Source organism: Coffea eugenioides, chromosome 2 (assembly GCF_003713205.1).
Source record: "Coffea eugenioides isolate CCC68of chromosome 2, Ceug_1.0, whole genome shotgun sequence".
NCBI classification, from domain to species: domain Eukaryota; kingdom Viridiplantae; phylum Streptophyta; class Magnoliopsida; order Gentianales; family Rubiaceae; genus Coffea; species Coffea eugenioides.
The window spans coordinates 31308276-31323918 of record NC_040036.1 but is presented as its reverse complement, the minus strand read 5'-3'; positions in this window follow the sequence as shown (position 1 = coordinate 31323918).

Here is a 15643-nt window from a genome sequence, read left to right as displayed (position 1 = left end):
ACAACTTTCACATAGATGAAACCATTATCGTGTGTTCCATTATAGATAAATTACCACCTTTTTGAGAAGATTTTAAGAGCGATTTCAAACATAAGAAAGAGAAAATCTCTCTTGAGGCTTTTGCTAAGTCCCTTTGTCTAGAAGAGAAAATTCGTATGTAGGAAAAGAAGGATAATCAAACCCTTGAAGAATATAAAGATTCTATTACAAAAGTACATGTGATTGGAGAGGGACAATCTAACAAGTCTCAAGGTAGCAAGAGAAGCCAACAATCAAAATGATTGTGTGCCAGTTTCAACGCCATTGGATCACAAAATTAGCTATGTAAAAAATGAAGGGAATCCAATTTCTCAATTAGAATATGTCAAAGTTATAGGATGCTTAATATATGAAATGACATATACTAGACCGGATATTGCATATGCTATTGATATATTAAGTAGATATACAAGTAATCCTAATAGGTTACATTGGTAAGGTGCAATCAGAATTTTGAAGTACTTGAAAGCCATTAAGAACTATGGTATATATTATACCAGTTATCCTTCAATTATAGAAAGATTTTTAGATGCTAGTTGGATCACTAATAAAGATGATCACTCATCAACGAATAGTTGGATCTTTATGTTAGGTGGTGGTTCGGTTTCTTGGGGTTCTAAGAAACAAACATGTGTCACTGATTCAATAATACTAGTTGAGTTTATAGCACCTGTTTCAACTTGTAAAGAAGTTGAATGATTACGAAATTTATTTTATGATATACCATTGTGACCAAAATTGTTGTCGCCTATCTCAATACATTGCGATAGTGTAACTACACTTTTTAAGGCATATAATCAAGTGTATAATGACAAATTAAGACATTGGTTTGAAACATAGTTATGTGGAAGATTTGATCACCAATGGAGTCATATCCATTGACTTTGTGAACTCTAGTCAAAACTTGAGTGATCCTTTAACGAAAGGATTATCAAAAGATTTTGTATTAAAAACATCAAAAGTGATGGGTTTAAAGTCCAAACCTAATGACCATTAATGGTGAAATCTCAATTCAACACTAGATACAACATCTAGTCTTTAATTCAACGAGTGAATTTACATCATTCTAATGGTTGGTGTACTATATCATTCTTCATCCCAAGGCAAAATAGTGCATTTTATTCTCACCTGATTACAGTTAGATTGAGTTATTGACTCTTAATGAATCTTGAAAGTGCCATTAATGGCGAGAGCATTAAAATGTTACCTATATGAATGTAAGTTTGGAGAACTACAAAGTTAAGGATTTTTCTTTGAAACATTCATGAAAGGATAGTGATATAAGGTTATAAAATGTATTATCAAAGAACATATGCTTATGTATTGATCTATGTGTGATGTGTTTATGAGACTAATCTAATGTACAAGTGGTTCAAAGTTGGTCTACTATTTTGTATTGATTAGTTTCAAAAAACCTTCACTAAAATAGTGGTTCAATCGAAAGACACCATTATTTATGCATATGAATGTCAGATTATTCTGTGACATTTGAAAGTGTATTTTCTAAATTTTGAAAATGACGGGGGATTGTTGGATATTTTTAAAATTTAATCAATTGCAATATGGGAGCCCGTCTTAGGATCGACATAAAACTCATCACTGTTTGGTTCTTGCAATGTTCAGAAGTTGTTCTAGTCTACTTGGTACCTCTTCATGTTCTTGACAGTTAATTACCATCTAGATAGTGTTTAAACATCAAAAAATTATCTAAACACTTGTATTGATGTTGAGAAACCTTTTGACAAACACAAATACATAATTTAGTGGTGAAAGATTGCAACTCTTGATCATTTTTAAGCTCAACTCTATAAATGTCTAGTAGGGATGGTTTGTTGTAGAAGATTATTTTCCTACTAGAATTTTTTCCAAAAAACACACTATAGTTCAAGTAGGTTTGTCTAACTTTGTGCAATAGTGAAGATAAACACTCTTCAAATTATTCTAAAGGATATTTGTCCAAAATTTTTGCACACAAAATTCTAGACAAATAAAGGTTAAAGGAAAGTGATCTTGAGTCACGATTTGAAATCTTTTTGTATCATTTGCTTAGTAATTTTTAGCCATTTTCTCCTGTATTTTTTCCAACATTCTTTGACTACGGTGTAGTCAGTAATTCTAACATTTTCATCATCATAAAAGGCCATGACTTTGTTTCTAACTGATTCGTTTATTTATATTTGCTTTATTTTTGTTATTTTATTGCTGATTCATTTACTTAATTGTTGGTTTTATTTATATTTGCTTTATTTTCGAACAGATGGCTAGGGACTTGGAATAAGATGAGTTTTTTAATCAGTGATTGCAATGGGTTTCTTTTTTTCCTTTTTAAATAAGAAAAAAATGACTAGTTGAATTTAATGTTTATGATATTTTTGCTTGCAGGTACCTTTGTCCTGGTTAAAAAAGAAACCAAAAGCTGTTCTCCCTATTTGGAATAAATGCAAATGTAGTTTGTGAATTTCAAGTTCAAGTTTAAGGTTTTTTGCATCTAAATGTTCTTACTTTTTGTTCAACTACTAATGAAGCATGTGCAAAGCACGTGAACATGATGCTTTTAGATTTTTTTCCTTTAAAATTTTTAGGAAATCAATTATTTTGAAAGGATAAATATAATTGAGACAAAAAAAAAATGTGAACTTGGTTTGCCTTAACCAATACAAATGTACAAAAAATAAATTATTCTTTATTCCAATAGCACTTTTATTTTGTAACAATATCAATATTTGTCTTTTGGTTAAATTTAGATATCTTAAATGTTCTTTTTTATGCCATTTGAGTTTAAATTTTTAACTTTTTGAATAATTTGTTGCTCCCCTTTAAGTTGTTCTATGAATTTTTTATTATTTTTAGTGAGATTTTCTAATTATTATCATTTTTTTGGTAATGGTGGATTGTAAAATGATCTTTAGTGCTATTGTAACTATAATAGTATCTAAATATATTAAAATTCCATTGTTCAAATTTAAATAGCTTAACTTGAAAAGAAGTATTTTGATTTGGTGAAATTTATTTGTATTTCTCACTGATGACACGCTTTATGATTATAGAGTTTATATGATTAAAAATTGTAAGACATTAAGATTATTTATTATACAACAGTCAAACTGAAATTTGATATATATATATATATATATATATATATATATATATTCATCTTTGAAGTACTCCTTGAAAATGATATTTTATAAAAAAATATTTTTTGGCTTAATTACCCATAACTCAAAGGGATGTTTCACCTTTGTAATTATTATTATGATTGGTATTGATGAATATAATATTCATTAATTTTAGTTTAATACTGTTACAAGAATATGATTGATAACATTCATTAAATTTAATCTTTATTGTAATTTAAATAAATAAATTCCAAACATAAAACTCTTTGCCTACCTTGATACTCCATTTCCTATTATATTTTGTATTAAAGTTTTTTTACTGAATATTTCTATATACATATTAAAAAGTGCTCTTAAGGCTTAATTTACTTGTATCCAAAAATTAAAAAGACTCGTGGTAATTTTTAAGAGACTTATAGTACTAATATTATGTTTTGATTCATGTTAGAAGCACTTTCTAAATTTAGATTTTGTAAATAAAATTTATTCTTCTTTCTTTTGGTAAATAAAAAGTAAAAAATCTTTTATTTTTGTAACTACTAGCATGTTCAATATTATTTATTAAAGATGAATGCAAAACAATTTGTCCATTTATTAGAGAGGAGTGTTACTTTGGCATCTACTGATGCTGCAGTAGCTTTGCATGTAATTAAGGGTGGAGATCCCTTTTTCCTATCTAAGCAGGAATATGTGGATTTTCTCCACTAGCGGTATGAGCATTCTCCATCGCTTTATGTCGACAAATCTGGTTGTTCACCAAGTACTCCTAGCAATGCACTTCAAAAGCTCAAGGAACATGGTGTGTATGAAGGAAGAACAAGGAGGAACCACCTAAGCTTCCTAAGGTTGCCTTTGCTCAGATTATTTTTTTAACGAGTTAAGTGATTTAGATACTTAGTGTATATATTTTATTGTAAAACCTTTTGTCCATTATTTGAAACAAAGGCAAAAAAATTTTTTATTGGCAACTTTGTTAAATGTAAATCCCAAGATGTTACACCTGCCCATCATATCCTTGACATGTTGAACTTGTAGCCATTGGTTGGCGTATTGTGAGCTAGGGATGAGCACGGGTCGGATACCCGCCCTATGCACCATTTGAATAACCCGACCCATACTTTACGGGTCAGCTATTTTCTAACCCTTATACACTTCGCATATTAGCGGGTATCCTATATGATAGGGTCAGATCAACAGGTACCCGTCCTACCCAACTTAGCATTTAATTTTTTTTTAAAAATAATTTATACTAATTTAATTTTATATTTTACCCGTTCATCTAAGATTTAATACAATTTTTTTTTTCAGAAAAGTCTCCCACCAAGAAACAAGCATGTGAAGAGAATATAAGAAAAAGTAAAAAAAATTAAAAAAATTTAAAATTAATAAAAGTTTGAAATAAGTATCACATTTTTTAAATATATGTTCTACATTAATTAAACACTTTTCTATAAAACATAAGATCATAACCTCTACAAATAAATTTTGTAAATAAATTATAGTCTTTCATATTTGTAATGCAATTTGTTCAATGGAATTGTTTATTTAGCTCTAAAAATATTATTTTATAGTATGTGCATAAAAGTAAAAAATAAAAAATATAAATACAGGGCGGGTCGAGTACTCGTAGGTTTTTAATTATGTGATCCTAACCCACCCCGCGTCTAAATGGGTACCCGACCCTCTTTTGAACCAATTAAATAATACGGATCGGATATCCTAATTTTCGGATGATCAAATCAGATATGACGGATTTTCGAATTAGCGGGTAATTTTGCCCACCCTTATTTTGAGCGCATAAATCTTTTAAGAAGCTCAGGGATCATGTGAGAATCTCATATGGTTTTGATTACATAGATTTGTGGATGTTATGTGCATACTTCTAATGGTTTCATTTTCTCGTTTTGTGAAAGGAAGTATATCATGGTTCGACTAGTGAAGAAAAAATAGAGAAGATTAGCAAGCATGATGTGCTGATAGTGGGTCAAGGGTATACGAACAATGAAGAGGAGTACTTTCTAATTAAGAATTCATGGGGTACAAGATGGGGGCACTTGGGATTAGCAAAAGTGAGGAGATTGAGGAAGGAAATTAATTGCTTTCAAAAGCCCCGAAAATAATTAGTAGGCTTTCACATCACCACTAAAAATTGGATAAAGTAATTGACCAAAAATGAGTTGATGGAAAGGCTCATCTAGAGCAAAGTTTTCAATCTGGATGACAAGATCTGAATTAACACTTTGGTCTACGTTATAGGCCTAATCAAATTCATATATAGATACAAGTTGAAATAATCTAGCAAATTAGCAAAATGAACTAACAAGTTCAAAAAGAAAATAAAAAAAAAAATTCTAATTTTTTTTGTATAGCAATCACAACCAAAATTTGCAAATCCTACCCAAGATAGAAATGTCAGGCCATGAAGTCGATAAATGTTTCAACTTTGAAAGAGAGGAATTTTTCTATAATAGGAGAAACAATATGAATATGCAAATATATGTCAATTAAACAAAATTTTCTAAACAATTTCATAGTGTTTTTTCCTATTGATGAAAGTAGAAACTACTAATCTTCCATTTGTGAAGAATTTTTTTCTTGCTTTTATGTATGAAACATATTTAAGGTAGAAAGTTGAAATAATCTAGCAAATTAGCAAAATTAACTATAAAGTTCAAAAAGAAAATCACAAAAAAAAATTCTAATTTTTTGGTATAGCAATCACAACTAAAATTTTCATATCCTACCCAAGATAAAAAAGTAAGGCCATGTGGTCAAAAAATATTTCAACTTTGAAAGAGAGGAATTTTTCTTTAATAGGAGAAACAATATGAATTTGCAAATATATATGGCAGAGGTAAAAGAAATTTTATTGGCGACTTGGTTATATACAAATCCCAAGATGTTACACCTGCCCATCTTTGTATCCTTGACATGCTGAAGTTGTAGCCGTTGGTTGGTGTGTTGTGAGCACATAAATCTTTTAAGAAACTCAGAGATCATGTGATAATCTCAGAAGGTTTTGATTACATAGATTTTATGGATGTTACGTACATATTTCTAATGTTTTCTTTTTCTCTTTTGTGAAAGGATATGTATAGCTGTCTGACTAGTGAAGAAAAAATTGAGAAAGTTAGCAAGTATGATATTCTGATAGTGGGTCATGGGTATATGAATGATGGGACAAACTACTTTCTAATTAAGAATTCATTTTTTTTTTTTTTGTCAAATATCAACTTCAATATATGTATCTAATTAAGAATTCATGGAGACAAGGAATTTGCAAAAGTGAAGAGAAGCGTATTTACTAATATCGGCTTTCCTATGAAATTTGTTAAATTCAAAGGGGTAGATGGGAATGGCAAGCTGTTGGATTAGGTTGGGTTCGGTTAATAATCTATGACTTGGTGTTTTATATGACTGGTGCTAATAGTTTTTTTTTTTTTTTTTATTATGATCAGGTGTTAAATATCAACAAAGTACTCTTCTATCTTCTTTTGTTCTCATCTTTTAGGATTGGGTTAATCTTTTAGTGTATGTTATTCACTTGCTAGAGTGTTGATCTATTTTTCTACTTATCTTGTAAAAGTTTAATACAAGATTTAACTTCTTTTGTTGTCGTTAACTTGAAGAGTTGAAGCCGAATTTGCTCCTACTAGCTAAATGGTATTGAATCTCGAGTTCAAGTCTATGGTTTTTTTTGTGTCCAAATGATCTCCCTTTTTGTTCAACTAATAATGGAGCACGTGCATTGTACGTGAACATGGTACTTTTAGAATTTTTTTTCCTTTAAAATTTTTAGAAATCAATTATTTTGAAGGAATAAATGTAATTGAGACAAAAAAAAAAATGTGAACTTAGTTTGCCTTAACCAATACAAATGCATAAGCAATAAATTATTATTTGTTCCAAGACACTTTTATTTTGTAACAATATTAATATTTTTGTCCTTTGGCTAAATTTAGATGACTTAAATGTTTCTTTTTTTATGCCATCTGAAATCAAACTTTTAACTTTTTGAATAATTTGTGGCTCACCTTTAAATCGTTTTATGAATTGTTTATTAGTTTTAGTGATATTTTCTAATTATTTTTTTTTTTTTTGCTAATTGTGGATTGTAAAATGATCTATAGTGCAATTGCAGTTATAATAGTATCTAAATGTATTGAAATTCCATTGTTTACATTTAAATATCTTTACTTGAAGAGAAATATTTTGATTTGGTGAAACTTATTTGTATTTCTCACTAATGACATGCTTTATGATTATAGAGTTGATATGATTAAAAATTGTTAGACGTTAAGATTATTTATTCTAAAATAGTCAAATTGAACTTGGATATAATTTACTCATCTTTGAAATGGGTATTTTATAAAAAAAAATATTTTTTTGGTTGAATTTGCCATAACTCAAAGGGATGTTTCACCATTGTAATTATTATTATGATTGGCATTGATGAATATAATATTCATTAATTGTAGTTTAATACTGTTACAAGAATATTATTGATAACGTTCATTAAATTTAATCTTTATTACAATTTAAATAAATAAATTCCCAACATAAAACATTTTGCCTACCTCGACACTCTATTTGCTATAATATTTTGTATTAAAGTTTTTTCTACTCGGTACTACTATATACATATTAAAAAGGTGTCTTAAAAATTAATTTAATTGTATCCAAAAATAAAAGGACTCATAGTGCTTTTTAAGAGACTCATAGTACCAATTTATTATGTTTTGATCCATTTTTGAAGTACTCTCTAAACTTAGATTTTGTAAATCAAATTTGTTCTTCTTTCTTTTGATAAATAAAAAGTAAGGAATTTTTCATCTTTTCAACTGCTAGCATGTTCAATATTATTTATTAAAGATGAAATGTAATGCAATTTGTCCATTTATTAGAGAGGAGTGTAATATTGGTATCACAAAATCTAATATCATTTTTTGTTTACACTATTAAGCACTAAGATTCACCATATTTTTTTAATAATTTCTAAATAAAATTTGTTCTTCTTTTTCAATTTAAGTCACTATATCTCAAGGGAATGTTTTTCATTCTTGTAATTGTTGGCATAATTGATATTAATTATTAATGAAATGAAATGCAATGTAATCTATCCATTTATTAGTGTCAGGGGCAATATAGGTATCACAAAAAACTAAGATTAATGTTTGCTTAGACTCATCATCATGCTTTTTATATAGTAATAGATAAATAGATATTTTCTGGGATACCAATATTGCTCTTGACACTAATAATTAGATAGATTACATTGCATTTCCTTAAGAGCACATTTTTAACGTGCGTATATTAGTATTGAGTAAAAAAACTTTAATTCAAAATATAACTAGTAAAATGCATGTGTATGAAATGAACAATGTTGTTTAAATATATGATATTGAACTTAATCAAAATTAATGTCATTGTATGCAAGAAAAATCAAATGTCGAAAAATCTATTAATGTCTAAAATTGAATTGGTCCTATGTTATAGTTCTTAGCGCAAATCAAAAAAGAAAAAAAAAATCCACTATCAAGTCCAAAACCATGACTGTGGCTTTATAAAGAGATGCTATTGATTAAGTTGAAAAATACATATTACACATCAAATTTTAAATTCTAAACAAAAAGATCGAACAAAATTCTACAAACTCTTCTACGACTAATAACAAAATTGGTAAAAATAGTAAAGAGTTGTATGGTGCACAAATTTTATCGACTTTCTTTCTTCATCCATTCTTTAGTTTGTTGTCTATTTTAGTGTGCAACACATCAACTAATTTCCTTCTCAAAATTAACAAAAAATCTGTTTTTTTTTCTGAGAATATGTAATATAATATTATAAGATAACTTTTATTTTTAACATTATGAGTTTTTACTTTCTATCATAATTGAAAATGATTTTCTTTGTGTTAAAGTATATAACTAATACAAACTCATGTAACTTAAAAATTCAATATTATTTAACTATAACTTTTATTGCAATATGGATTCAGTTCAATAGAATTTATGAAATATAGTTACAAAAACCTAAGAGCTACAACATAAGCCTGACAGTAAACCTTATATTTGTTGTTTCATTTTTAATTGCCATATTGAGATAGTTGGCATGAAAGCATTTGTGTTTTAAAGACTCATTTATTCTTCAATTTTTTATTTGAGTTGCATAAAGACAACACTACTATTTTTTTTATTTGTTTTGCCTTTTTATACTTATCAACGATTTATTTTAGTATTTTCTCTCTTTTATGGCTAGTAAATGTTGAAGATAATGTCTTGGAAAGTTACATTTTCTATCATACATTCATACTGCATAATTGTTCATATTTTAGTTACCATGACTTTCCATTTTTTTTAAAAAAATTTATTAGCTAACTGTTAGTTTAACCCTCATTCTTAAGATACTACAGTAGATCTTAAGCAATGCCATTTGACATAGTCATAATATTCTAATATTTTATAATTTAGTCACTCAGTACTCATAAAATCAATGTAGTTTAATAAAGATTTTTTTTTTGCATGAAAGAAGTTATAATTAAAAAAAATTCACATTTCGTGTACATATTTGACTGCTCTAGTGTACACTGTTCACACTGAAGATTTACAATTATTGGCTTTAGCATATTATAGAAGATATTAACAAAATTGTATAAACTACACAATTAAAAACATTTATTTAGATTCATAGACATTTTACTTTGACTCTTTAGAAATCTTTTTTTGCAGTTACATTTTGACTATATATGTTTTGAGATTTTCTTCAAATTTCAGTTTGGAAGAAATTCAAATCATTTCTACTTTTTATTTTTGTGATACAAAATATGAAAAATGCCTGATAGAAAATTGTTTTTACAAAGTTAATTTTATTTGTCCATGTACCCTTTTTTTGAACAGTTTCTCACCGATATTTGTGATTTTACTAGTTTATTTCCTATATTTTGCTCAACTATTTGGACAACATATAATTTATCAAAACTCTTTTGGATAAATTTGTTATTTATAACTAAAAGTTATCATATATTATTTTATTATTTTCAAATCACATTCCTATAAAAGCTCAACAGTTTACTCCAATATTCACATATTTAATAAAATCACACAATTCTTTCATTAATATATTATTAAAATATCTTAAAACTTTCATTGAAGCAGAGATTCTTCTTTTCTATTTTTTCTATGTAGTTTTATTACTTTCTTTTCATAAAATTTTGGTTCATAGAGAAATGTCTGAAAAAAAAAGAACATACTGCATCAACCCAAATGCCTAACTAAACTAAAAATGGCAAATTGTAACGATTAATCACCCAAAAGTTTGATAAAAAATATTAGAGTCAATTAAAATTGTCTTGTGTTTTTGAATATTAGTGAGAGCATGAGAGTGTGAGAGAGAGAAGCCAATTTGTAAGTTAAGTCAATTTTTACTATTTTCAACCAAGAGTGTCACTTTTGGTTCTTAGAAAATAGAGATTTATTTACCGACTAAAATGAAGTATTGAGTCATTCCTACATGTCTTGTGAATAAGAATTTTTAGCCACTAATTTTTATCTTTTTACTACATGTACAAATTGTAATCACAAAATTGATAAGCCAACTAAATGTGTAGTTCTATACTCCAATATTGTGTCGCATGATAAAAATGATGAGAGGTTGACCTTATACCTTGTTAAGATATTGCATCATCTGTAACCAACTTTAAGGAGTTTAACATATCTACGCCACATTTTCAAATGGCAACTTTAAGTATCTTTGCTATTAGAAAATCAAATGTCTAAACTAATCCATCTTCTTGTGACTGCGTCTTTTTTAGTTTTGAGACAACCAAATCATTTAGCATTTTTAACTTTTCACTTATAAATTATACTAATTGCCATAAAGATTGCTTTTTCAGATTTTTCTTTTTAATATGAAAATAAGCATTTGACTCTAAATGTAACTCAGATTGTCATTCTCACCATCCCCATGCTTTTTTTCTTCCTTCTATCGCTAAAAAAAATTAAAACTGAGAATTTACCAAGAAACAAATAGCATAAATAAATATTTTGAAATCTAAATAACTTGTAACCTAAACATTAGTGCATAAATTCACTCAATAAGCATAAAGTGTCCTAAATATATAGACTAATCAACAAAGTTCAAATCCAATTGATATTTAGAGAGGATTATTTACCAAATTTAGGAAGTCCCCCCTTTCTATATTTATCAGAAAAATCAATTAGAATAGTATACATAAGAATAGTAGACACCATAAATAACTTTTACTTTCAATTATGATAACTAATAGCGGAATCAGGAGCTGTAATTTAAAAGATTTGATAAAATCATAGACATAAAAGTTGTATACTTAAAAGTGATTCTTTTTCACTTTGTAAAATGTTTGATAGACAAAGGCTATTTTTAATATTTTAAGAGTATATAAAATGATTTCTAAAATATTGGTTTTTTCTGTTTTTTTTTTTGTTTAAAATAAATCCTTTCTGCCATGACATGTGATATATAGTTGAACTGATACTAAGCGAATTAACTTGGTTTTTCTCTAAACTTCATGGAATGGGGATTTGTTGGTTTGTATATCAAATTTAGATTATTTGGTCAAAAATCAAATTTATTGCTCTAATATTCTTTCTTTTTCCTCATTTTTAGTATAGCATTATTCTCTTATTTGGAAAGGATGATTGTATTTTTCTATGTACGATTAGTATGGTAGGGCTAATACTTCAATCTTGAGAAATGACTTCCTACTGGTTGCAGGTAATTGCTTTATTGAATTTAATAATAATCTCAACATACAAATAAGAGCATGATTAATTAACTTGAGAAAGGAAAAATGATGTAAAGACAACTTGTTAATGAACATTTTTAACTAAATTGATTGATATAAAGTATAACAAGCATATATGTAAGAATACCAAACATGAAAATTTATAATATTTTCTTTAAATACCATCTTTTTTTTTTTAAAGGAAAGCATTTGATAACGATAGCATATTTAAACGACAGAAAATATTAACATGAAAACAATGTCAAAAGCATCAAGAAGATGCTTCCTACCCCATACCCTAACCCCATTTCCTTAATAGTCTCCTAAAACCTCACCCTCCCCTAACTTTTCTAGACACAAACTCTATTTCAACCTCACGAATGATTGCTCGGAGGCGTTGTTCCGACGGCTTATCTCGGCCATTGGCCTTGTATTTCATCGGAACTTTAACTTTCACCTCCCAATTCGGATTGGCCTGCTCCACCTTGATAACAACCTCCAGATCCGCTTTTGATCTAATCACAACTTTGGAAAAACTCAGGAGACGTCGATATTTCTTGTCAACTTCCTTCACGGCGGCGAGATGGGTCTTACCAGCTTTCATGGCAGCTTTCTTGGCAGCACGATTTGCCCAGAGAACCCTTGATGATATATAGCGGGGCAGAAGCCATTTTTGGAATGATTAATTTAGGTTATGATTTCTGGAATTAGGGTTATGAAGAGGAGATCTGTCCTTCTTTAGATACCATCATACCAAGAATGGAAATTTTTCTCAACTATTTCAGCAAAATCAATAGAGATCCAATCTAAAATTAGATTACCTAAAGTGATAACAACTCAAATATGGGCAACAAATGAGGCATAGAGCCTCAACACTTATAAACCAAGACCATTAACTTCTTTGCCTAATAATTTCTTATAATTTGAAAGAAGTTGTAGAATTGAACAAAAAAAAGATTAGGCACCTGAATTCAGTTCAGCCATTGATAGAATAAGACTACACTCTTGCATCTAAATTGATAAGTATACATCTGAAGGATGACCAAGTATTTCAATCATTGAAATTGTATAGATACGTCATTTCTTTAAATACTTAAAAAAAAGGAAATTTGGAGCAATTAAACTTTCAAGTCTAAAAACATAGAGCATTTGTGTTCAAAATTTTAGAAGTCGAGGACAATAAAGTGAGGAAAAAAAGCCTAAAAATTCATCATGATAAAAAAGGAGCAATAGCAATAATGTAACTAAAAAAATACTACTTAATAAATACCAAGAAATTCTCTTCAAGTTTTCTACAAAGTTAAATAGATAAAAACATGTAAAGTTAGGATGATTCCAATTTAAAATACTATAACTATTTCTAATATGTTCATGCAGTAATGGCTCAGATTAATTTTAATCATCTTTTTAGTTTTCTATTACACCTTTTGAATTTAAGCTTATTATGATGAGGAGGAATAATAGCAACAACATAATTAAAAAAATTCAATTGAAAATAACATGAATATTCCTAATATGTTCGTGCAGAAATTGCTCAAATCAATTTTAGTCCTTTTTAACTTTTCTATTTGCACCTTCTAAAATTGTTCATGTAATAGCTCTCTACTGTCCAAGAATTATAGTTTTTCAATACTATTAAAAATTATGGGAGCATATTCCCTTAAAAAAATCAGAAAATTAACCATAAGCAAGTATCGATTATACATGCTGGTGATGTGAAGTTAACTTTTAAATGTAACACCTGAGAACGGCGGGTTAGTGTTTTGTACTTGATACTTGTTTTGGAGTGCTTTTGTTGTTTGCTTTGTATAAAAGCTGGAAAGATATGTAATCATCCAAAAAGAACAAAATGCCCTAAAATCGAAAATAAAATTTATTGGTTGTTTTATTGCGGTAATAATTAAAACTTTAAAACTATTCTCAACTTTTATGGGATTAAATTGTACCTACCTGATTGTTTGTGACGGGTAATTTAGAGTAGTAATTAATTGGCAATAGAATAGAGCAACCAATAAGAATGCAGTGCAAATCAAATAGGAGTTATCTTATGTCATAATGAAATACGATTAGGATTTAGGAGTTCGGTCATTTCGATTAGATGGATTAAGTAAAGGTATACATACAATATTGGTTATATTCGATTGTTTAGAATCTATTTTGCTAACATTGTTGAATTATTTATAATTGCATACAATATTTGCAATCCATCAATTTCAGAAACTAGTGAAGAATGTAATTAAAAAGGACTATCTTAAAGAATGTAATCAGAATTTATTCAAACTAATGTTCGTTGCACTTCACTTACTGAATACATCTACTGGCTTGCTCCCTCTCCAACTATTTTTTTAAAACTTATTTTTGTTTCTTCCCAACTTAAGAAGGGAGTTGAATTGAAGTAGGAGATGTTGTGTCATACTGAAATCAAATCATTTATAAGTTTGCTGGATTAGATTAGATAGATGGATCACATAAGTAAGGGTATATTAGGCATTACATAAAAGGGAAGAAATACAATTATATTATATGGTAATAGATAGATAGATAGGAAATGGAGTCCTAAGGTAGGCAAAGAGTTTTATGTTGGGAATTTATTTATTTAAATTGAATTAAAGATTAAATTTAATGAGCTTTATCAATCATAGTCATGTAACAACTGATAGTATTAAACTACAATTAATGCATATTATATTCATCAATGCCAATCATAATAATAATTACAAATGTGAAACATCCCTTTGAGTTATGGTGAATTAAGCCAAAAATTTTTTTTTGGTAAAATATCAATTTCAAGGAGTACTTCGAAGATGAATAAAAATATATCCAAGTTCAATTTGATTATTACATAATAAATAATTTTAACATCTTATAATTTTTAATCATATAAACTCTATAATCATAAAGCATGTCATCAATAAGAAATACAAATAAATTTCACCAAATCAAAACATTTCTCTTAAAAGTTAAGCTATTTAAATTTGAATAATGGAATTTTAATATATTTAGATACTATTATAATTACAATAGCACTACAAATCATTTTACAATTCACCATTAGCAAAAAAAATAATTAGAAAATTTCACTAAAACTAATAAACAATTCATAGAATGACTTGAGCAACAAATTATTCAAAAAAAAATTAAAAATTTAAGCTCAAATGGCATAAATAAGAACATTTAGGTCATCTAAATTTAATCAAAAGGCAAAAATATTGATACTGCTACAAAAGACAAAAATGCTCTTGAAACAAGGAATGATTTATTGCTTGTGCATTTGTATTGTTTAGGGCAAATTAAATTCATAGAAAATACAAAATAATATAAATATTAAATATCATATTTTTTTGTCTCAATTACAGTTATTCCTTCAAAAAAATTAATTTTCTAAAAATTTTAAAGTTTTTTTCCTCCAAAAAATTAATTTTCTAAAAATTTTAAAGAAAAAAATCTAAAAAATCATGTTCATGTGCAAAGCACGTGCTGCATTACTAGTCTCCTAAAAGTTTAATACAAGATTATTATTATTATTTTTTGGTTAACTTGAAGAGTTGAAGCCAAATTTGCTCCTACTGGGAGCATGTGGGTAAATGGTGACAGGCAAGTTTAGACATAGTTGCTGAATTCGTCCTCCAGTGCAAAGCTGAATTTAGGGAGAATTGGAAGCATATGCAAAGCTAGATATTCTCACATATCTAGAAACAGAAAGGAAAATATGTTGTATTTGCTCTTC